We start from the raw sequence: 25,607 nt of genomic DNA on the forward strand, positions 1-25,607 counted from the left end.
AGAGATTTTAAAATTTAAATTAAAATACTTATTAACAAAATAAAAGATTTCAAGCACATACATAAGAATACAATTTCGTACTACTATAACAAATCCTAAAATTCCTAATTAACCTGACTCCCTGTTACACACCAACTTTAAGGCAACAGTCCAAAATAGATTTTAGTTTCTTTTTAAAAACCAGCAAGTTAACACAGTACCCACTTAACAGTGGAATTCCAAATGGTTTTCTCCAACTTCAGTTACTGGACCTGACAGGCTTATACACAAATGGCTGGAGGCTTCTTCAAGCTGTTTCACACACTCCTGTTTGATCTTACAAAGCCTCCGACATAGCCTTTCATTCTCTTCTATACATGTTTTTCTCTCTTTGATATGTAAATTCAAATGTTCCATGTATCTTTGGAACTGGACTTTTTCCATAATATAAAAACATTCATGTTGCCAATATTGTCAGCAGCCTTTGGGAAAAATAAACACACTCCTTAGCCTTGCTTATCTGACTAATTGTAAGCAGAATAACATCCTTTTGAAATCCAAACAATCCCTTCACTTATCTAAAAATGCAAATTCCCTACACACCTTACATGCTAAGACACCATCCATATTTACTCATTAGCATTTCAAGTACATTTCTACACATAGGCCAGGATTGTTCATTGGTCGGGTGAGCCTGGCGGGAGTAGGTGGGGACGATCAGAAACCCAACCACTGCCTGTGATCGGCTCTGCACTGCCATTTTACGCGGGTGGGCCAATTAAGGCCCAGCTAATGTAATATGTGACTCCAGCACCAGCGAGAAGGGGTGGGAACTCAATGTCCACTGGGCCCAATGGCAACCTGGCAGCCATGCGAAGGCTGCCATTGACTTGGAGGACCAAAATCATGAAGAATGTCAGTGCCGAACACGGCAGGCGGGAGGGCAGTTGGCCCCGCAGTTTTCCAACGGGTGTCTCGCTGCCTCCTGGAGGAGGTGGCAGCACGCCGGGGTATACTTGTGCCCAGGGAAGGGAGGAGGAGGCCCCCCCACCTCACCAAAAATGCCTGGGAGGAGGTGGCATCCAGGGTCATCTTCCATTATGTGGTGAGGCGCTCATGGGTGCAGTGCCATAAGCGCTTCAATGCCCTCCTGTGATCGGGAAGGGTAAGTACCATGTTGGCACAGGTCACTTAGCACGGCAGTTAGGAGTGACCCCTGCCACCCCCACCCCCCCACCTCCCCCAGACTCAGAGTTCTTAGAGTGAGAGTGAGTGGCAAATGACAATGAGGCAGCATCTGGGCAAGGGGTTGAGCCCTGGCTGTTTGGACTGAGTGTCTTGCGGCACTAGAGTCATGAATCAGCTGAGCCCTGTGAGGTATTCCTCAGGTGGGGTTGGCCAGGCTGCAATGGCAATGCAGGTACAGGGTGGACTAATCCATGCTCCTCTGTCCTTTCAGGAGAAGACATCCCATAACAATGCTGAGAGATTGCAAACTGGCGGAGGACCGCCCCACCTTCTAATCCTAAGTAGATATGAGCAGGAGGTCCTGGACCTGGAGAGGCGCCATGCACCTAGATCAACTGGCCGCGGTGAGGTTGGGGTGCCACAGGGAGGTAAGAGTGCAGTGCACTGAGGCCAGAATGTCTATCATAGCAACCATTCCACTGTTTTTTCTATATTGATGTGAGCCTCGAACATGGAATCCCGATTGATAATGGAAAGATGAGGGCACTCTGATCCGGGTGCCAGGCACGCACAGTAACAGTGTAATGACTTCAACTAATGACATGTCCTTGTTCTTCCTTTCCGGTTCACCAGAAGCCTGTTGAGGTCAGAAGCCTGAAGGCCCTCCGCTCACCCCAGAGGACACAGACAATAGAAACGCACCAGCGTCACACCCTCTCAGCCAGGCAGGCACCAGCGCAGATACCAGCACCTCGGTGGGCATTAGAGTGGTGGATAGTATCTTGGTGCAGTGGTGAAGGCACTTCATACTTGCTTGAGGTGCAGGTGGAGGCGGAGAGTGCCCAGGGCGGCAGCAGTCGGAGGACTGCTGGGGATCAGGAACATGCTCAGTCGGTGGCTGATGATGTGCCTCTGGAGTCGTCCCTGAGGCAGCAGATGCTGAAAGTCCAGCAGGATATGCGGGAGGGTCTGGTGGAGATGCATGAGGGAATGCGTGCCATGGTCTCCGTTGTGGAGGAGTCCATACGGAAAGTAAGAAATGCAATGACCCTCATGGCCAAGCCCACTGCATCCTCCTTGAAGAGAGTGGCGACTCTCTTGGAGAGAGGAGCTGAATCAGGGCTTCCTGGGGATGCACTCAGGCCTGCAAGCCCTCACACCGGCAATGACCTCAGGTGGTCAGTGTCAGTGTGGGAGGTAGATCGGGCACCCGGTATCCCAGCTAGGTGCCTATCCATCAATGGTGAGCAGGGAGGTCCAAAGCAATCTCACGTTGGTGCACGAGCTGCCTGTTATCTCTGGGGCCTCCTCTCAGGGTGCTCTGGATGAGGGCAGCAGCTCCTCCGCCCCTCTGCCAGTGAATGTGGCTTCCGATGAGGCTGTGGCTACTGTGGAGATGGCAGCCGTACCACTGGCCACTCCCTCCCAAGTGGGGCCAGCAGAGGCCCCACGGGCCAGAGGATGCCCGCCAAGGTCATCAAGGCCAACAGGACAGCAGAGTGAGCAGGCTGTCTCCAATGCCAGTGCCAGTGAGGGGGGAGCACCTAGAGGTAGCACCCGCAAATGCAAACTTGAAACACCTTAAACACAACACGGGCTTATCACTGGTGATATTTTTCCCCCACTTTTAAGTTAGTTATTAGTAGGTGGAGAACACCTTTCGATTTAATTTGGTTTATGTATGGCAGGCACCAGAGCATTAAACGTGTTTCTGTTCAACAAGCCTCTGGGTGTTTCATTAGTTCTGCAGGTGAAGGGGAATCCATGATGTTATGAGTAACTTGTTTGTCATTGGGCTTTATTGAAATGGCACATAGTACATGTTGTTCAGCAAGCAAATGTTCCTGTCAGGTACTGAGCATGGAGCCTGCAGCCCTGGCATGTGGTGGTGGTTCATCTTTGGTGGGCTAGCTGGAGGAGCGTTGGATCAAAGCTCCTGGGTGTCCCTGCCTCCCTGGAGGTTGCCCAGGGCAGCATCTATCCCTTCAGCGTACTCCTGAGCGTGCCCGTACTCAGACTCACTACTGGACTCATCATCTGCTGCCAGAGCAGCTGCATCAAAATCTTCTTCCTCCATTGCGTCACCCCTTTCCAGTGCCAGTTTGTGGAGAGCGCAGCATGCAACCACTATCAGTAACATATGACCTGGGGGTCACTGGAGTGCGCCCCCTGAACGATCCAGGCATCGGAAGCGCATCTTGAGAAGACCGATGGTCCTCTCCACCACAGCCCTTGTGGAGGCGTGTCTCCTATTGTACCGCTGCTCGGCCTCTTTTCTTGGATGGCGGAGAGCGTCATGAGACATCTTTTGAGGGGATGGCCCTTGTCACCCAGCAGCCATCCATCAAGTTGGGCTGGAGCTCTGAAGAGCCCCGGCATTTGGGGATGTCTCCGGATGTAAGCGTAATGGGAGCTGCCAGCGTACCTTGCACAGACTTGCAGAATCAGCAAGCTATGGTCATATACTTGCTGCATGTTCATGGAGTGGAAGCCCTTCCTGTTGACGAAGGCACCCAGCTCACCCACTGACACCTTGATGGCCACATGTGTGCAGTCGATTGCACCCTGGACACGGGGGAACCCAGCAATTGAGACAAAGCCTCTGGCTCGCTCAGCCTGTCTGGCCTCATCCGTGCGGTAGTGAATGAAAGTCAATGCACATTTGAACAGAGCATATGTCATCAGCTTGACACAACTGTGGACAGCTGATTGGGAGACTCCACAAAGATCATTCACCGACCCCTGGAAAGAGCCGGAGGCATAGACGTTGAGGGTCACCGTGACCTTCAGTGCCACTGGCACGGGGTGTTCACCCATACTGTTGGAGCTGAGGTCAGGGCCGACCTTCTGACAGATGGCCTCCCTTGAGAGGTGGAGCCTCCTTCGGCTCAGACATATTGAGGTAGCTGCATCGCCGCCTGTAAACCCTGGCAGCAGGACAGAGCATCTTCTGTGACCCCTTCCGCCTTGGACTTCCTCTTGGCCCTGTGCCTCTTGTGCCTGAGCCTGTCCTCCCACAGGTCACTCCCCTGGAGGCTGAATAGGGACACCTGGCCTCCTACCCCTTCTGGCCCTCTCTTCCTCCTCAGAGGAGGTGCCTCCATTCCCAGGCTAAGGGAAGGCTGTCTGATACACGGAAGGCCCCAAGTGTTATGGCTCCTCTGGAGTCCTGAACTGAAGCCTGTTATTTCTGTCAAAGCAGCTCTGAAGCGAAATGAAGTTGTCCTGTTTGCACAAGCAAGCAGCAGTGACTTATAATCTAAAGTACTAACAACTCGCATTAGCAAGCCCACTCACCCCTCTTCTCCCACCCATGGATGAGGTTTTTGAAAATGTGGCCTACCCGCCTGCCCGTTGCGCGTGTGCGACGCCCTGAAAATCACATGGGCTGCGAAAAATCAAAGACAATTCGTGCCTTAAGGGCCTTAACTGGCCCGTTAATTAATGGCGGGCGCGCTTCCATCCTCATAGCGCACCCGCTTAGCGAAACATCGCGATGGTGCGCGGTGACCTCAGAACGCACACCCAAAGTCATCGAGCGTCATTTTACATTCCAGTGTGTCGGGCGTGTGCCCACACGCCGAATGTAAAATTCTGCCCCTAGTTTCCTTTGGTAATTTCATGTTTGCAGCCTACCTGACTCCAAATGTAATTAAATCACACACACACCCATAAACCTACTTTACAACAAACCAGAAAAATATTATGAAAATTATTATACTTTCTTAACTGTATATATATATGTGCATATGTATTCTTCTTTCAGATTAGAAGTGCATAAAGAAATAAATTGCATTTATTATGTTTGTATTTAATATAACACGAGTTCATATTACAAGGCTATAACACATGATACAGCCCAGATAACATTATGAACTAAGAATGACCTATCAATGTCATCTGAACCCAACAACTGGTTGCTGCTTCAAACCACATTCCTACACATTCCTTTATTGATTATAATATGAAATAACATGTCTATTGAGGAAAATAGCTGGAAGCACAAGATGTAACAGAACTGGGTGAACCACAACAAAATCATGAATATATCAAATGAATTAAACTGAAGTGTGTGATAACACATGCTTCAAAGTGAAACAATATGAAGTTTGAGTTGGTTGTTTGATATCAGGAAATACCAGGCCTTGTATGTATTAAAGTACATAATAAGTAACAGACCTCATCAATTACAAGAGTGTAATGAGTAACAGGCCTTGTCAATTACACATACACATTCATAAAACTTGCTCTGTTGTCACCCAAGAAGAAGAACATTGCAAAAAAAGAGGAAGACATTGCTGGACGTTATAGACCAGTTAACTGAGTCTCTGCAGTTGTGAATTGCTTGACAAAATTACAACATTTTTAAGAGAGAAAGAGAAGGAAGGAAGGTGTTGGGGTGGAAGTGTTAATTAAGGGTGCTATCTCAGCATTAGAACTTGAGGATATCCTTGGGGTTCAGAGTCATAACAATTGCCATAAAGCCATGCTTTATACCGAAAATTATTTTTGTTACAACTGGTCCCCGAGCGAGGTTCCCCCAATTTGTTATGATCCCCGGCGAGGTACCCCAAATTGTTATGCCCCCGGGTGAGAAGGGATGAACTGGCTCCCTTTCTTTATTCAACCTCCTTGGTTGGTGGCAACAAGGTTAATTTAACAAGGGCCCCTTCCCTCATGGAAACCTTTTCCCAGTCCAAACGTATTTACGTTTTAAAATGAGCCAATGTAACCAGGGTTTCTTGAGTTAAAGAAAGAGTAAGTTTATTAGTTACTAAACATGAGAAAAAATCATAAAAATGCAACACACATACACACAGATTACAAATTGGAAATTGAGTCCAAAAATAAAAGTTAAAAAGATATACAAATCAGTCCTTTGGCTTGTCCGTGAGGAGTAGATGATGAAGCAGTGCAGCCATTAAGTTGGGGTGATTATGATAGCACTGACTTTGATAGTAAAGCAGTTGGTTTGGAGATTCTTGGTTCTGTAGGTTACCTGAAAGGAATTGTCCTGTTTCCTTTTTGACTCGGTTTCCCTAAATGGTGACTTGCTTCCAACAATCAGAGAGAGAGACTTTTTCACCTACAAGCGCAGGGATGCCCAGTTGCACTCTTCAGCTGTGACCCTTCACAGCACACACAGACCAGAACAGAACACCAGACTGGCATACAGAACTAGGGTTGCAGTTGGCTTTTTTAAACCCCTTTCCCTGTGTATTCCTGGAAGGGAAAAAACAAACATGTCTTTCGCCCAGGCCTGTTTTCTTTTCAACACAGTTCATGTTCACAGCCTGGGACATAACTCAACGGGAGGTGGTTTTGACTGAGATGCTAATCATTTTCCATTATCTCCACAATCACAGGGGATTACAGTTCAGTTGGCAAGATATATTTTCCTTTGAAGTGCCTCTGTCTGAAGTAGGCCATGTCACACCTTTTAGGTGCGACATTCTATTCTCTCTGAACTAGTTGGTCAAGTAATCCATGTAGGAATTTTCCAGAAAGTGGTTACCTTACAGTCTCAGCCAGCTTTTGCTTGTATGTCCTTTTTTTAAAAAACACATGTCTTACTTAAAAGTTCAATATGCCCATAAGTAATTCAGGATCCGTGGTCATGACGCTTCATTTATTTATTGGGCTGAAGCCATTGGCTGAGTTTTAAAAGACTGAACAGCAGCATTTTTTTTAAGTGGCTTAAACAGCAGCTTCTAAGATGGCCAAACATTGCATAACTGTACACTACAAATACCAAAACCATTGAAACAGTGTCAGGATGTCTGGAAGAACCCATCAGACAATCACCTTAGAGGAGTGTGAATGGCCATTCTCCTGACCCATTCAGGAAAAAACAATCAGGTAGCACCTGTGTATCCAGCTGTGTGTGGAACAAGCCATTAGACACAATCATTTTGCACAATGGACCCTGGCTGAGAAGGGAACTCTTCCATCCATAATCAAATAAGGTCTAAACCATGGACCTGGAATCAACATGCTATGACCATCTTTGGGTAACTAGTCAATTGGTGAGAGGGGATCATGTGATAAGCCAACTAACCTCTTCTGTGTTTTAGGTATCAGTTTTTCTTCAAGCCAGCAGAGCAGAGAAGGAAGAGGCGCAGAAGAAGGGCCCTGAGTGGGCATCCTCTCTGCCCATCCATCCTACAAGCTTAAGCCCTGCCTGTTGTTTGACCAGCTATACACTGTGAGTAGTGTCTAAGAACCAACACAGCAAGGGGCCAAAGCCCCACAACCTAAGTGTGCATTGTTTTAACTTGCTAAGAAGTGCCATTGTTACATTGCAGATGTGACTAGTGTTAGATTTGATGCTGTATTTGTAACTAATGTTAGACTTCTGCATTTATATTCAGTTTTCAAAGTTTTCTGAAAAAATTTCATTAAATGCCATTGCACAAAAGAGGCAAGAGATGCAATTCAAGGCCATTGCAAGCAGTATACGAGTGAAAGAAAAGCCCTTTCATACTCAAAGGTAGCATGCACCCTGAATTCATGAATGGTCAGGGCTCACACCAGCAGCATGAACCTATAACGCTGTCCACTCATCAGTTCAGCAAAATGCTTTTTCCTTCACTTTAACCAATGGAAGATATATCTTGGTGAATTCTTGTGAATTCACTATTATTTTGGAGCTATCCCGCACTCCCCAAGTGAATGACCATCCATGTTGAAAGTGTGTAGGAGCTGTCTGACACTGAACATTTTGCTTTTCTTTTTAGATTCATGTGCAGCCTGGAGGAGCTAGAGCACGAGACATCTGATAGCGGCCGTCAGCTGAAATCTGCCCCTATCCCACTCGCCTCCCCACCCCCATCCTGACATTTAGCTGAGAGTGCTGCTGGCAAGGTGGGCAGCCTCAAATTTCAATCAACAGCCAGGCACCAGTAACTTGCCTAGATTATTTCAATGAGGCCCGAGCTCCAATTTCACACAAGCCTCTGGCCTCTGGCTGAGGTGTGCATTGCTGCTGGGTTGCTGTCTTTCTGTCAGAAACCAGGGGCAGGATTTTCGGAGGCCGATGGTGCAGAAACTGAGGCAGGGAGGCACATCATTTTGCACCGTTGACTGGCGTGCATGTTTGCCAGCACCATCCCAGTCGACAGGCAGGACCCCACACAGCGGCAGAGATACGTCCACTTAAAAAAAAAAAATCTTCTGGTGGGAGAAGGGAGGGTTCATATAGCCAGTTAAACAAGGCAGGCTCTGGTGGGAGAGGGGGAGAGCCAGCTCTGTCATGGCCATCGAGCCACAGCTGTGACCACTGGTTATACAGTGGAGGGGTTGCCCTTCTGTGATCACAGCCTGGCAGCTGTGGCCTTTTTTTAATTAATTTTTTTACCTGGTCTTCAGAGGGCACCTTCATTACCAGGTGCCTCCTCTCTCTGTCTCTCTGCAGGCATTGGCAGTTCCCACCTTGGGCAGTGGGTTTGCTACCGAGTCATCACTAGAGTCCTTCCCGTTGACCCTCCAACCTCGGGAGTTCAACTGCTGTCCTTAATTGGATGGCGAACGTGCCCCTATCCACTAATAGGACAATCCGCCCAAAATTAGTCAGATTACTGTTCCCGACACGGTGTGGGGTTCAGATCTGCATTTGACCCCGATGGCAGGGTCTCGAACCAAAATCCTAACCCAGGTATCAACAAATTGCAATCTCATGATGTCCTAGATTTACCATTACACATTCCTATAAAAGCTCAGCTGTTTGTTCTTCACTATTACCCATTGCAGCAGGAGGGCCAACAGAGTTACAGCTCCCAGCTTTATTCTACCAGACAAAGGAAATGGTCTTATTTGTTGCTGAAATGTCGAAATAATTTTCATTCATGTTTTCCAAACTAGTCTCTTCCTGCAGATGGATTGTCCATGTCAGCGCGTACATCCTCCTGCTGTCAATAACTCCTGTCAGCTTTCTCCTTCTACCATATTTCATACACATTATCGCTGTGGTTTAATGATTGACCTGTTATCAGGTGATGGACTATCCTGAATGGGTTCTTAGACAAAAAAAGAGTCATGACCAACTGTCAGGATCCTTGACGTCTGCTATCAACTTTGATGCATAAGGGTTGCATGTCAGAAGCATTTGAGAAAGATGGATGCAGCAGTATAAATGCCAGTTCAGAAGCCAAGTCCACCAACATGTGACTGCAGCTACACAGAGACACTTGTATTAAAAAGAAAGATGCTTTTCATTGCATTCAAGTGCGGATGGCTATTTAGCATAATTCAAACAATTTTAGTGACTTACCATCTCTATTAGAAAGGGATGACACCAGTCATTGTGCTTTCTCTGGCTTTAGACATGGCAACATGACAGTTTGTACAGATGCCTATAATGTAACTAAGCCTATTTTTTTGCCTTCACCCCTTCCTGTTCCTCGACAGAAAAATGAATGCACTTGGTGCAGTAATTAAAGGTTTTTAACATGGATTATGTGCGAACAGCAGTAAATGACTGATCTGTCGTAGTTTAAGTAGAGAAACCTCGTGGCACCACAGTTCAAAATCAAGTGAAGCTGATCACATAAGATGCGGCAGCAGGTGTGATGTGTCCGACAGGGTTTATCCATCTTTAAAATAGCAGGAGCCAAAATACGCCTTGATTTTAAAATTCTGGTCCTTGTCTTCAATTCACTCAATGGCCTCATCCCTTCCCTGTCTCTGTGACTGCCTCCAGCCCGACCCCCTTTTGAGATCTCTGCACTGCTCCATTTCTGGCCTCTTGCACATCCCTGATTTCCATTGGTGGCTGTAGCTTCTTCTGTTTAGGCCTTAAACTCTGGAACTTAATCCTTAAACCTGCCTCTCTACCTTATTCCTCCTTTAAAACACTCCTTAAAACCTAGAAGGGTGCCTCACCTTCAAAGGCATCAAGTAAAAACTTATCAGTTTTGTGCCCTGTTTATTTGTTTCATGTTGATTTCTGTTATTGGGATCACAAGTACAAAGTTTCACGAAGTGCCTGTTTCTGATTTGCTGCTGAGAGGTTTTAAACGCTACTTTCAGACATTGAAATTTATTTGAGGGTTTCAGACGACTGAAACTTTCAAGTTTAATAAGAGTTTTCTGTGGCAGTTTGAGAAGTGTGATACCAGTGATGTGGTCAACCCACTAGCATCTGAAAGGACTCCTGGGAAAGCCAATGGTGAGGCTACATGCGCAGTTTTGGGGTTAAATTTGTCCTTGGCGATAACCATGTGATCACAAGTCGACCGCCAGTTTTACATGACTGCGGTTGCTGCCAACGCCGTGCATGCACAGTTTTACTGTTTTACTCCGTGATGTCATTCCGAGCGACTGAGTAGGCAGAGGCCAAGAGCAGAGATGTTTATCAAACAATTATTAAAGACAGTGATTATAATAAACCTCACCTTCTCTGAGTCAGTGGGGCGGAGGGAAGGAATGGAGCTGGGAATCAGGATGGGTAGGGAGAGGAGGCTTCTGATCCACCTAGTGAAGGCCGCAATCCCGGATTACAACCTCCATATCCTGCCTTTGGAGCTCCGGGGCTTCTTCCAGTTGGCTCTTATCTGGATCCTGAATCCGTTCACCCAGTTTCTAAACCCTGTAGGGGCGGTTGGTTGGGACGTGACTTCCCTGCAGTTTCCGAATCTCCCGCTCTGGAGCCTCTTCCTCTTAACCCGGGTCGATCAGAAGGCTCCCCTCCCCCCCCTCAACCCTCCCACCAATCCTGATCCCCAGGAACTTCAGGGAGGCGGTGCTCGAACTGCCTGCCCGCCGCTGGGCTCAGAAACTAGGTGAATGGCTTCAGAATCCGAATACGATCCAACCGGCACTGTGTCTCCTGTCATAGGTTTTCTGTGCGCATGCGCATATGAGTATCGGCAGCCATCTTGCATTGGCGGGGGACACAGTGGCTTTACACCACAATAATAGCTTGTATTTATATAGCGCCTTTAACATGGAGGAACATCTCAACATCTCATTTCACAGGATCATTATTAGGCAAAATTGACACCCAACCCCATAAGGAGATATTACAACAGGTTACTAAAAGCTTGGTCAAAGAGATGGCCTTAAGGAACGTGTCAAAGGAGGAGAGAGAGGTAGAGAGGTGGGCTAAACAATTCAACAACCACCAATGGTAGAGCAAAGGAAGTCAGGGTTTTGTAAGAGGCCAGAAATGGAAGAGTGCAAAGATCTTGGAAGGTTGTAGAGCTGGAATACGGTACAGGGATAGGGAGGGGCGAGACCGTGGGCTGATTTGAACAGAAGGATGGGAACTTTAAAACAGAAGTGTTGCTTGACCAGGAAACAATATTAGTCAGCAAACACAGGGGTGATGAATGAATGGGACTTAGTGAAAGTTAGGGCGGCAGAGTTTTAGATGATTTTTAGTTTATAGAGGGTGGTAGACGGGAGGCTGGTTAGGAAAGCATTGGAATAGTCTAGTCTGGAGGTGACAAAGGCATGGATGAGGCCCAATTTTCTTTTTCATTACTTGTTTTCCCTCCGGCCAAAGGCCAATTGCACTCCCGTTGTCTCTTGCATTGTAAATGCTGTGGTGTTGCAAAATTTCTGAGGAATAATAGGCAGAAATATATTAAACTGGTGACGGCTGTTCTCAACTCATTTTAACCCACTTGTGTGTTAAGTCCATGACTTGACTAATTTTCTGGAGAAGATTGTTTCCTGTACACAGTAAATAACAAAAAGTAACATTAAAAAAGTAAAGAAAAGTGAATAAAGAGCCTTGGTGCATTTCTTCATGTCTCCAATACCATATATCCCCTCATGTAATTGTTAGGTAGTGATGCATTATCTAAAAATATCTACTTTTTTTTTCTATTTATGTGGGGATACCCAACCGCAGTACCAAAAAACAATTGAAGCTTACAGCCTACAGATTGGTCGTGACAGGTTGCAAGTTGACAGACAGGAAGTGAGCACACTCTTGCAGCCAGAGGTGCATCATCCACTAAACTGGATGAGGACAAATAAGAGGCGTCCTTTGCCAATGCCTGAAGTAAACAATAGGCCTCTACATTTGCAAATATGAAGGGTCCTAGGACCTATTTGAGGCCCCATCTGCAAGGCTATTTTTTCCTAAAGATGCGGGTGTAAATTCTAGTTCAAGTTTCACATGAAATTATTGAACTGCCTAATACAGAAGAGCAGCTGAAGCTGTTTCCCTGAGTCCCATGTATAGTTTGTATCTTTGCAGTGAAGAGCCCAATTGAAATAGAAGGTGTGGAGTGAGGCACAAGCACCAAGCAGAGTTCAGTTCAGTATGGAAGAACAACATGGCAGTAAAATTTTGTAATCACAGGTGGTTTTTTAAAAAATTCAATCATGGGATATGAGCATTGCTAGAAACGCCAGCATTTATTGCTCATCCCTAATTGCTTTTGAGAACATGTTGGTGAGCCACCTCCTTGAACCGCTGCAGTCCATCTCGTGTATACCCAGAGTGCTGTTAGGGAGGGAGTTCCAAGATATTGACCCAGCAACAGTAAGGGAACAGCTATACAGTTCCAAGTCAGGAGAGTACATGACTTGGAACAGCCTTACAGGTGGTGGTGTTCCCATGTGCCTGCTACTCTTGTTTTTCCAGGTGGTAGAGGTCACGGATTTGGAGGTGCTGTGGAAGAACTTGGAGAGTTGCTGCAGTGCATCTTATAGATGGTACATACTATCACCACTGTGCACCAATGGTAGAGGTGATGGAAAGGAAGCTGACCAAGCGGGCTGCTTTGTTCTGGATGGCTCCATGAGTGTTGTTGGAGCTGCACTCATCCAGCTAAGGGGAGTGTATTACATTACACTCCTGACTTGAGCGCTATAGATGGTGGACAGGCTTTGGGGAGTCAGGAGGTGAGCTGATTTATGGAGAGTTCCCAGCCTCTGACCTGCTCTTGTAGCCACTGCATTTATATGACTGGTCCAGTTAAGTTTCTGGTCAATGGTAACTCCCAGGATTTTGACGGTGGGGGATTCAGTGATAGCAATGCTGTTGCATGTAAGAGGGAGATAGTTAGATTTTGTTTTGTTGAAGATGGTCATTCCATGATATTGTGCATCACAAATGTTATTCGCCAATTATGAGCCCAACCCTGATATTGTCCCAGTCTTGGTGCATGCAGGCATGGACTGTTTCAGTATCCTAGAAACAATTTATTTCTCTGATGGCTATATGCTCTACCTGCTCTGCATTTCCCAATATAGGGCGGAATCGTCCCAGTTTTGCCATTAAGTTCTGTAGTGAGCAGAAAAAAGAACGTTTTACCCGCTGGCTGCAATGGCGGCTTTTCATGCTGTATCACCCCAATCCCAGCTCATTAATCATGCAGTCCCGGGAAACATATTGTTTCGATGGCGGGCAAGCTATCATTCACCCGCCATGCTGTCACCTCGTCACTCCCTTATGCTGGGCGCCATATCTAAAGTGCAGCCACGTGTATACCTCTCAATGCTTCCAGCCCAGGACTGCTGCACCAAAAACCTGGCTCCAAAAGGCAAGAAGACTGCAGCCCCCCAAATCTCTGACACATCCCTAGGAGGATTTTTGGATGCCGTGGAGGCCCACCGCAATGTCCTCTACCCCCGCTCTGGCACAGGAGCCCATTAGTGTCATCACTCCAGCTTGGGAGGCGGTGGCAAAGATGGTTAGTGCCAATGCTGCAGAGAAGAGGTTGGTCATCCGATGCAGAAAGAGGATGAATCAACTCATCCGTGCCACCAGGGTAAGGCAACCATCTCATCACTCTAAACTCACACACTCACAAGGCCATCATACATTCACTCACTCTCTCACACACACCCTCACATCCCCATCTGGCCTCATCTCCTCTGGAGACTGACTCTTCAGCCCTCACCCTCTTGAGATCACTTGCACAGATCAACATGTCCCCACACACACCCCGGGATAACCTCCTTCCCCAGTAATGCCTTAGCCCTGCAGCCTGTTCCCTTGCCTGAGGCCACTTTTCACCCTTCCCCAAGCCAGCCCTAGCCCTGCTGCTGTTGAAAAGCCACCCACATATGGATGATCTGGTAGGTAGAGACCTATCTGTGGGCCCCCTAAAAGTGATGTGGTGCTCTCTGTGAAGCCTGGCACTGATGACTGCGAGTTCTGACCAAAGCAAGATAGGCAAACAAACCTTGAAGTCCTGAGTGAAGTGCAACTTACCAGGTGTACGCCACTTATGTGCTGTTGTGCACATAACATGCATAATGTGCATAATCACAGATTTATTACAATGAAGTTCCCGACATGCAGCAGCGGGAAACACGGCCCGCCATTGACTGGCGGAGTGGACAGTTGCAAACGTGTTTCAAGACCTCGGGAAACTGGTTTTTGGCCTTCCCGCCATATTGCCTTCTCCCGCTCGCCATGATGCCCGACACCAGCGGGCACAGAAAATCCCGCCCATAGGCAAGGAAGCAACTTTGTTAGGAGCTTCAACAATAATAACTTGCACTTATATAGCGACTTTAATATGGCAAGATGTCCCAAGATGTTTCACTGAAGTGATTATCAGAAAAGAAAATGGACACTGGGTCACACTGGGACAGGTGACCAAAAGCTATCAAAGGGATAGATTTTAATGAATATCTTAAAGAAGGAAAGAGAGGTCAAGAGGCAGAGAAAGAATTCCAGAGCTTTTGCAAAGCTACCAACGGAACAGAGTGATGAAGGAAATTGGGTTTATTCAAGAGGCCAGAATTGAAGGAACACAGAATTTTTGGAGGGTTGCAGATCTTGAGGAGATAACAGAAATAGAATGGGGCATGCCATGGAGGAATTTGAACACAAGGTTGTGAATTTTAAACTAGAGCTATTGCTGGACTGTGAGGCAATGTAGGTCAGCAAGCACAGGATGATTATAATATAAATTGAAAAAAAATCAGGAGATGGAAGGCAGCCATTGAGATTATCTCTTGGTCATCACCCTGCACCATTGTACATTTTATACATTGGATACATGACCTCCACTTCAAAATTGTGTAGCAGCCCAGAAATCTTCACTTGCATACCAACAGCAAAACTCCACACTTCCTCTCTCAGAGCATGTCATTGTCTCAAATCCTGCCACTGCAAACAAGCATTTACAACTATCACTTGGTGAAGCAAGGCCACTCGACCATACAGCACTGGAAATCCGCCACTTGCCTGTTCACAGGCCATTACAATTTCCCCCAAATTTCTGTATCAGAAGCAATTGTGTATAAGACACCTTGGTTATTTCTGACTGCATCTTCTTAAATTTGAAAGAAAATACCTGCCAGCTACCTTAAAGAATACAGACTTCCCCAGCATCCAACTCCCCATCCAGCCTTCGATCACACCCTTCCTACTCACTGGATTGTTTTTGTGTGAATCAGCCCTTATGTGCCTGAGAAGGACACATTATGATTTATGCTTTTACTGATTTTTATCTGTCACAGCTGAGCAATAGAACAGTCTCCTGAGATTACATCAGTTAGATGAAAGATATGGGACTGGTAGAACAGGAGCTTCCTACAAAAAAAACTAACATATGCCTGTTAGTTATTTACCACCACAATACTCAACATAGAGTCAACCAAGCCAGTTTTTCGAAAATGCAGATGTACTTTATTTTTCAGTCTAGCTTCCTTTCTATCCCTTTCTCTCTCTCCATATATAAACTCTATTAATGCACTTGTATCACTATACATAAAGCCATATGTACCTCAAGCCTCAGTTCATTTCGGTGATAATGCTTTTTTTATTCTTTAATGGGATGTGGGCATTGCTGACAAGGGCAGGATTTGTTACCCAACCCTTATTGCCCATGAGTTGAGTGGATTGCTAGGCCATTTCAGAGGGCAGTTAAGAGTTAATCACATTACTGTGGATCCGGAGCCTCATATAGGCCAGACAGGTAAGGATGGCACATTTCATTCCCTAAAAGACGTTAGTGAACCAGATAAGCTTTTATGACAATCAATGATAGTTTCATAGTCACCATTTATGAGACTAGATTTAAATCCAGATTTTTTTTTATTAATTGAACTTAAATTCCACCAGCTGCCAGGGTGGGATTTGAACCCATACTCCTAGAGCATTAGCCTGGGCTCTGGATTATTAGTCCAGTGAGATCACCACTATGTCTCCATGCTGCCCCTGAGTTAGGGGGATGGGACGTTAAAGACCGCCTCAAAGCCAGGAACAGAACCAGGAGTGTGGGGCACCAAAAATACTGGTGCCAGGCAACATATCAATTTCAAAATGCTATTCCCGGCCCTGGGGATAATCACCAGAACAGAGCGAGAATGGGACAGGAACCCTGCTCTCCTCCCTGTTGAGGCCAATCAAAAGCTCATTAAGAGCTCATCAAGGTTGAAGTTAAAATTTTTAAAGGGGCGCACAGTTTAGCCATGCTTTCAGAAACAGATTAGTTGAAGAGAGGTGGCTAAAGATTGGGGATTCATTCACAGCTCTCCTGGGACATCGCCCCAACTCCAAAAGAGGCTCAGCAGGGCAAAGCGGGATACGACACTTCGTAAATGGTGCTCTTGGTGCAGTGCGGGTGGTAGGAAGAGTGGGTACTCAGCACCAGAGCTTTGAACAGCATTGGCACCCCCTTGGCATTGCAGGGTATTATGGCTGGGTGTGGAGGAGTGAACTGGCTCCCCTTTATGATGTTGGTCGCAACAAAGGTTTTTTAAAATTTATTTTCCCCCCATGAATGTCTTTTCCAATCCAAATATATTTACTTTTTAATAAGGGGTCAATCAAACCAGGTTTCCTTGAGTCAAAGAAAAAGTAAGTTTATTTGCAACTAAACCCAAGAAAAAATAATAAAAGATGCAACAACACGCACACACACACACATCTCAGGAGTAAGAAAAGTTAGAGTCAAAATAAAAGTTAAAATAATATACAATTAAGTCTTTACTTGCCTTTGAGGCATAGATTGTTGAATGTTGAGGCCGTTTTAAGTTAGCTGGTTTCCTTTAAAATCCTGGAGTTGAATTGAAGTTCAGGTAACTGCACTTTGCTGGAATCAATTTTAGCTTTAGACAGAAAGGAAGAGAGAGAGAGAGAGATTCCTTGCTAATCCCTTCAGCAGTTTTTTGCAAATGACTTTGATTTTTTGCTCTCTTCCTGGCTTGGAAAAAACAATTCTTAAACCTCCTGTATGTATATTCCGTGAAGGAATTTGATTACCGTGCCTTGCAGTCATTGTTATCGAACAAGTATTTGCATTTTTGATCTTTCGCCTCAGAAACTTTTGACACATTTCAAGATAGTAGGAACCAATTGGAGATAGGATTATTTCATCCTCCAAAGGGGGTTTTGAATGTCTGTTGGGTATCTGGCTGGTTAGCAGTTCCAATTGTCTTCACAGAAATATAGTTGATTTAAGTCCAGCACTTTGCATTTTTAATACCTTCCATTTAAGAGCCCCTTTTTGAAGTGGACCTTGACACCACCGTTCATTCTCATCCAGGTGTAAAATTCCAAGCAACAGGTCAGGACAGGTCTGTAATGTAATCCATATGGGATCTTTCCAGAAAAGTGGTCAACTTACAATACCAGACGTCAGGTGACTAGTGGCAACCATCTTGGCCAGTGTCTTTCCTTGTACTTTTTTAAAAAAAGGTCCTCTTTAAACAGTTCACTAAGTCTTTGATTAACTCTCACTCAGTCACAATTTCCCATCATTTTGGCAAGGGGAAAAGAGCAGGGGACAAGGCTGTCAAGGACAATTGCATAATGGAGGGCACGAGTCTCAGATTTTGGACACAGTGGTGATGAGGAGCAACACCCTACACAGGAAGAGCAGAACCCTAGGCATCAGGAGGCACAGGAGATGAAAGAGGGGCAGGAGGTCAATGGAGAACAAACCATTGACACAGGATCTACCATCTAAGATGGAGCTACCTGGGGATGACTGAGACCCAGTGCTGTAGGGGACTGCGACTCTCCAGGCATTGTCACCAATGGTCTCATGCCTCGTAGCACTGGCTGCCATGCCCTACCGATTGCTGTTAAAGCCACTGTGGCCTTGAACTTCTTCACTTATGGCTCTTTCCAAGGATCAGCTGTGGACTTTTGCACCAATGGCTGCACACCACCCTTTTTGCTACAGCTGGACAGTATATTTACTTACAAGTAGCTCGACATCGCAGGATGAAGTGAGGGTCTGCCCGTGCCCTGGGTCCCAGGCCTTCAGCTCTCCTGGGATATCTGGCTTCCCCCTGGTGCAGTGGAAGTCTTTGGCCTCTCTTCCTCCGACAACCTCAGTGATAGATGCTATAGGTGCCTAAATGAGTCTTACACTTCATTAGATCTATTCCATTTTCACCCTGCACCGGCTCTAAGTGGTCAAGAAATCCATCTCCATAACCATTTCACCTCTGTGAAAGTCTTGACTTTAATCAGTTTCCACCTGGCGGCGTGTTTCTAACCTGAAAACAAATCTGACCACCGCTTCCCCGACCTGGTGAAATTTCAGCCCAAAACATCAGTCTTGAAATTGAACTTTAAGCTCATAACCTAGGACCACCTATAATCAAGGGGCACTGATCTTACAAACCTCTCTCTCTTCAATGCTGTTCAGCTTCTTGAGTGCTAAGGCAGCACCCACCCAAGTCGCTGCTGAGTAATCCATCACAATCCTGATGAACCTTGTAGGTGGTGGGGAGGGGAGTGCAAGGAACACTGGTGGACAATCAGGTGCATTATTCATGGCAATGGGTTATTAGAATGGAGACCTGAAGACTTCAGGAAGAATTTTCCACTCCTGCCGCCGCGGGAATCATGGCAGGTGGGGGCACAAAATTTGGCGTGATGGCAAAAGTCACTTAACTAGGCAGTTGACCTATAGATCACTCGAGGCCATTGTCACCATGTTGTCGATGTATTCTGGATGGATCCTCACTGGCTGGTTATGGGAGGTTGATCTCGCCTTCCACGCAAAAGCAATCCCTATCCTCTCCTGTGATCTCTGCCGCCTGCCCCTTGTACTGGGAGAATGTCTGCAACTCCATGGTCCCCCCTCCGGTCATCGATCTCTCCCTTTTTGTTGTGGGAAACCTTGTCCTGCATAAAGACAGATGGATTGGCTATGAGCAATACAGCTGGGAGAGCAGTTCAGAAGCATGCATGCCTGCTGTGTGTGCTAAGCTCTCCCCAGTCACTGAAGAAGATGCCGTTTGTGCAGGATCTTAAATAAAATGGTGATCTTAAAGCGGCCGGCAGACATTCAATGTTGAACCTGTTTCTGCTGGTAGTATGTGACATCCATGTGATCTCTAACCTTTAGAATGCCTGATGCCATTATAAGAGTCTGAGTTTGGAGTGAGTAGAATGCTCACTTACCCTGGAGGAGCGCAGCAGATCATTCACCCCTTCCCTGCACTGCAGGGTGGTCCTTTTTTGTGGCACATGGGCACTGGCCTCCCTGGTGACCTCCCCTCAGGCCAGCATGGTCAAGTTGATGGACTTGCTACTCTCATCCTTTGGAAAGAGGACCTCCTGCCTTTCCTGGATGGCCTGGAGGAGTTTCTCCAGGGAGGCCTCGCTGAAACGTGGAGCAGAGGGTTTATTTCTTTTGGGCGCTGCGCTAATTTACACCTTCGGCCCACACCTGGTCCTGCAGTGAGCGACTGTGTGTGCAGGTGTCGTGCGAATACGGCGCCAAAGACCTTCGACCCTATGAAGCAACGGCGGGGCAGATGAATCCCCGCCCGTCCCTCCACAAGATTCGATGAGCTCCTTGCGGGTGCATAATTGAGCTGACAAGTGGAAGATCTGGTGTTGAAATCCACCCCGCCCCCTCGCGGGAATCAAGCAAAATTTCCCACCAGCCTCTGCACTTTGTCTCCAGAGAGGAAAATTCCGCTTGTCATCACCAGCTGAAATCCCATTTGTCAACTTCACAATAGCAAATCTGCGTTACCTGCTGAAAATTGTATTTAATGCACGGATAAAGATAAATCCCCTCGATCCGTTGCTCGCAGTACAGAGCTATACCTGAAAGGATCAAATGTCAAAGAATTAGCACCACAACATCGTCACCCTAGCTTTGATAGCTGCTCCCTTTGGGTGAGGCTCCCTACTGGGAACTTGGAAGTGGTGAACTTGCACTATGAAGTATCAAACAGTTACAGAAGTCAAGGAGTCAATCTGTGAAGAAAACATAGGCACACACAGAAAAATATGGAACTCTGTAAAATGTCCGGAAGTACTTTTAATGGATTAAATGTTAACCAAAAATAATCAAACAAACATGGAGTAGAAGAAGAAATTGAAAACATCCTTTGTATGGTGTTAATAGTCATGACTTGGCACACTTCTGCAGTTTCACTGTTAAACAGGATATTTTTGCAATTTTTAAAAATGAAACTCACCAGGAGCTTGATGCAGTAAATTCATCACTCCCTGAGAATATCCTGTTTCACAATCTGTTAGCACATGGGGAATAGTTGATTAAAGTACGATTGCAAAATTCTTCAGGGAGATGGTAACGTAGGTTAAGGACCCCATGGCTGCATTCAAAGAAATCCAGGCAGTTCACCTGGCACTCCAGCCGTCATTCTGCTCATTCTCTGGAATTCCATCCCTAACTCTCCCACCTTTCCACCTCACTCCTCTAAGATCCTTCTTAAAGACTAAGGACGTGATTTTCCAGCCCCCGCCCACCACCCCCTCCCCGCCAGATCTTGCAGTGCCACCGAGGGTCAATGGGCTTATGGCTGGGCTGCCAAATCTCCCACAACAGGTCCCACCACCGACGGGGCTAGAAAATCCCGGCCTAACGCTTTGTGCAAGTCTTTGGACACTCTCCAGGACTTTCTTTTGGCTTTGCACTTGTTTTTTTCTGTCTTTGTGGAGCACTTTTTATAAGATATTCATTCTAGAGATGTGGATGACAGTGGTAATGTTAGCATTTATTGCCCATCCCCTGACTGCCCTTCAGAAGGTAACCAATGTCGATGGTAGAGTTGAGGAGATAGGAACAGGAGTAGGCTATTCAGCCCTTTGTACTTATTCTACCATTCACTTAGAGCATGAGTGATCTATACCTTCGCTCCATCTACCCACTTTGGTTCCATACTTCTTAATACCCTTGCCCTCAGAAAAATCTATCAATCTCAGTCTTTTTTTCCAATTGACCCAGCCTCAACAGCTTTTTGGAGGAGGGCTGTTCCAGATTCTACTTCTCATTATGTGAAGAAATGCTTCCTGCCTGCCTAGTACTGCCTAGCTCTAATTTTAAGGCTTTTCCTCCTTGTTCCGAACTCCTCCGACAAAGGGTTTAGTCTCTCCATAGCTATCCTATCAAATATTTTAATCATCTTTGATATCTCAATGATATCAACCCTTGATCTTCTATAATCAAGAAAATAGAAACCTGGGGCTTGATCTTACGGACCCTCACTGGGCATGTTTTCGGCGATGGGAGGGGCATAAATATGAGGGGTGCCCAGCCCACCACCTACCCTCCCACCCTCGAGCTGTCCACTGGTTAGGTGACCAGGCACTGAAATCGGCAGCCTGCCTGACACATTTAAATTAAGAGTTAAGGGCCAATTGAGCTTGTTATCAATCCATTTGACTGGGTTATTACTCTGTCCACGTCGTAATACGGTTTGCGTGGGCAGGCGGGCAGGAAGGTGCCCATTTTTTGAGGCCAAGTCGAACAAAGGCAAAGAGGAAGCAGGGGTCACATCATTCGGGCATTGGGCCTCTGTGTGCAGCAGGGGCACATGCAAACCCCCCCTCCCCCGCCAAAAGATGTCACCCCCTGCCATCTCCCTTCCAAAGCCCGACCCCTTCCCACCCCCGCTCTCTCCCCTTGCTAGGCTCTTGGATCCCTTCCTGTCTTCAAAGCCTGGGACTTACCTGTCTCCAGCAGCTATTGCTGTTCCTCATGGACCTGCTTACCCTAGCAGCACCCTATACTGAGCTCTGGCACTGCCAGGTCTGCTAGAGCTGCAGGCCAATTAGATTCCTGGCAGCTCTCGAGGGCAGGACTTTCTCCCACTGAGGGGGCAGTCGTCTCCCACTCACCTAGTTTAGCCTGCTAGCAATGGTTTATGGCTGCGGGACGGGCTTCTTCCGGGTGTGTCAGCTGCCAACCAACTTCCCTTTTGGGAGGGGCCAAGCAGTCTGACCCCCCCCAGCCCCAACTAAAATCTAGCCCCTAGTCTGTAAGACCTGGCTTTGTAATTTCATCCCTTTAGTCATTCTGCACTGTGACCCCTCCAATATCATTACATCCTTACTGAGGTGCAGCATCCAGAACTGAACACGGGATGTCAAAGGAAGTGACTGAAGGGGCTGCTGTTGTTGTTTAAATTGGGACAACAAACATAACGGAAAGACGGTCCAAAATGATGGAAGGGATGAAGAAAAAGTTCATAAAATGAAATGATATCGTGCCGAGGTTGTGTTTGCAGAACAATTACCAGCCATAAAAGGTGTTGTAGGATTATGCCACCTATGGCTCAGTGGTCGCACTCTCACCTGTGGCTCAGGTTAAGTCAAGACCCTGCTCCAGAAGCTTGAGTACAAACTCTAACACTCAAGCACAGTACTGAGAGAATGCTGCACTGTCAGAGGTGCCACCTTTCATATGAGACTTTGAACTGAGGACCCATTTTTCCTCTCGGATAAACATATAAGATCGCATAGCACTATTTCATGGAAGAGAGGGGAGATCTCCATGGTGCCCTGGCCTATATTTATTCCTCAACTGACATCACTAAAACAGATTACCTTGATACCATCTCATAGCTGTTTGTGGGTCCATCTGGTTAGAAACCTTGGAGAAGAAGCTGAAGCTATAATCCAGTTTTATTATTGGGCCGTAACTTCCAAGCTCCAGGGTGTCATATTGGGGGAGGTACCCCAAAGATATGCTGGGGAATCCCCTTCAGATGTTCCCAGATAAGGTTTGCACGGCAATTGCCCAGAAGTGCAAACTTCCCCTGCGCAATTGCCTTGCACTAGGAACCATCCGAAAATGCGATTTAAATTGCAAACTTTTGGATGGTTCCAAAAGGGTTACATTAATAGTCACCCAAAAAAAGTTAGAAGAATTAAAGCCTCTTCTAACTTTTAGGTGACTACTGTACAGACCCACAAGACTGCCCCGCACCCCCGACTACTGCCACCTCTGCCCCCCTCCCCCACCCAGGGGTCTCTCCCCATCCCCCTGGCAACCCCCTCTCAAGGGACTCCCCCCACCCTCAAGGGACACCACCCCGACAGGGACTCCAGGGTTCCCCAACCCCATTGGGACTCATCCCCCACCCCCACAAGGCCCGACTCTCACCCCCTCCCCAGGCCCCTGCCCCCGTCCCCACAAGGCCGGACTCAGCCCCACTCCCCCCTCCCAAGGCCCAACCCTACCCAAGGCTCAGCAAACCCCCAATGAGGCCCAACCTGACAACCATACCCCTCCAAGGCCTGGAACCCTCCATCCAAGGCCCGACACCCCCTCACCCCAAGGCCCTACACCCCCCTTCTGAGGCCTGACACATGCTACCTCCCAAAGGCCTGGCACACTCCCCCAAGGCCTTACACCCCCTCTGCTGAGGCCCAGCACAAGCTACCCCTGAGGCCCCTCACCCCCCACTGAGCCTGACACCCCTCCCCGATGGCTCAACAAACCCCTCCATCCCGACATCCTTCCTGACCTCTGACCCTCCAACCTCCGACCCCCAAAACTTTGACCCTGACTCTGGTCCCCTGACCTCCAACTCCTGACCTCCGACCCCTGACTGCTGACCCCCCGAACCCTGATCCCCCAGAACTCCAATTCCTGGACCTCTGAACACCCCCACCCTTCAAATCATAGCCATTTACCTTATACATTTACCTTCTCCCAGGCCTATCAAGGACCTTTAAACTTAAATGGATCTTTAACTTACTGGTTTATGGCAGCTAGCACTGTAAAAAGGAGGTGTGGCCTCCTTCCCTTAGACTCAGCTGCCCCTCAATGTGAGGCCCCAGGGACACACTGCACTATTCGGATCTCACCCGGCCTGAGGTGGAAGGTTGGACGAGACAGGCTGGGAAAAGACTTCAAGTAAAAAAACTAGGAATGGAGTGACAATCCGATGCTGATTGCCACTCCGAGTGTCAGGAAGAGATATTAATGTCTATAATGTTATTGGAAATTCTTTTTTTAAAATAGAGTTTACTGGGATCTGTGTGTGTCTTAATTTGATTAAAGCCAGCTGGTCTGGTTGCTTTGTTGTATAGAAAGAAGTGGGTTTGAAATGGTAATTAGATAAACGTAAGGAAGTTAAAAAGTAAAGTGCAATTTGCATTTTTAAATAAACAATTCAAAAGAATGGGTGAAATCTTGCACCAGCTGGGAGATGCCAAGCAATGTGTTTATAAAATAAAATTAGTGGGATAAAAATGCTGTTGTTAGAAGATGTGATGTTAAAAGCCTAGGATACCATGGAAAATTTACATTCAAAGGAAAAGCTAGTTATAAAAGGAAGGAGTTTGTGTGTGTAAGTCAGAGGCATTTAAGACCTAACCAGCCTGTAAGCCTACAACTGTGTCTGCAAAGGAACCAAATTGAAAGGACCTCATTTTGAATTCATACGGTCAAATGTGCTTTACCTAATGTCTGTTTAAAGTTGATGGGTTATTGTTGCCTTGGTGAAGATTTATCTGAGAGTGATTAATTTGGGGATTTGTTTAAAAGTTATTATGGTAGTAATTTGTGGACATGTGTATGTGTTTAATTTGTTATTAAATTAATAAATGTTTCATTTAGTTTTATATAAAAAAAACCTTTGGTGTCTCAGTGGTCTTATTCCTGAATTCAGAGCTGCCTCTCAAACATACCAATTGGAAATATAGGTTATGACAGTTGTTCAAGTTTTCCTCTGGGATTTAAACAACTCAGCCTTTACCAGCTGCTGTGTCATAACAACTGGGGGCTCTAGCAGGATATATTTGTAATTCCTCGATTGGTTTGGAATTGGTGAATCTTAAGGTTATGAATATGAGAAGCACTTTGAATTCAGGAGTTGGTGAGGTTTTTTTGTAAGTGGTGATACTGAAAAATGGCTTTAGCAATTGCGAAGACTTGTCTGGGAGTAGAAGATCTAACTCTGATTGGGTTACAAAATGTACGCAAGGATAAGTTAACAGTGTTGGCAGATAAGTTAAAATTAGGATTACATGTAGGCGTGAAGAAAGCAGGTATAATTAAAGGTATAGGACAGCATCTACAGTTGGAAGTGATACCTGACACTAGTGAGTAACAGCTGGAGGTAGTGAGACTTAAGTTTGAAATGAAGATGCTTGAACTTGAATGAGCAAAGGAACTGAAAAAACTTGAATTAGAAGCAAAGGAAAGAGAAAGGACATTTCAAAGGGAGCAAGCAGAAAGGCAGGAGAAAGGAAGGAAGATGGAACTGGAATTTCAGGCAGGAGAGAAGGGTAAAGAACGAGA

The sequence above is a fragment of the Cetorhinus maximus genome, chromosome 3, assembly GCF_964194155.1.
Source record: "Cetorhinus maximus chromosome 3, sCetMax3.hap1.1, whole genome shotgun sequence".
Lineage (NCBI taxonomy): Eukaryota > Metazoa > Chordata > Chondrichthyes > Lamniformes > Cetorhinidae > Cetorhinus > Cetorhinus maximus.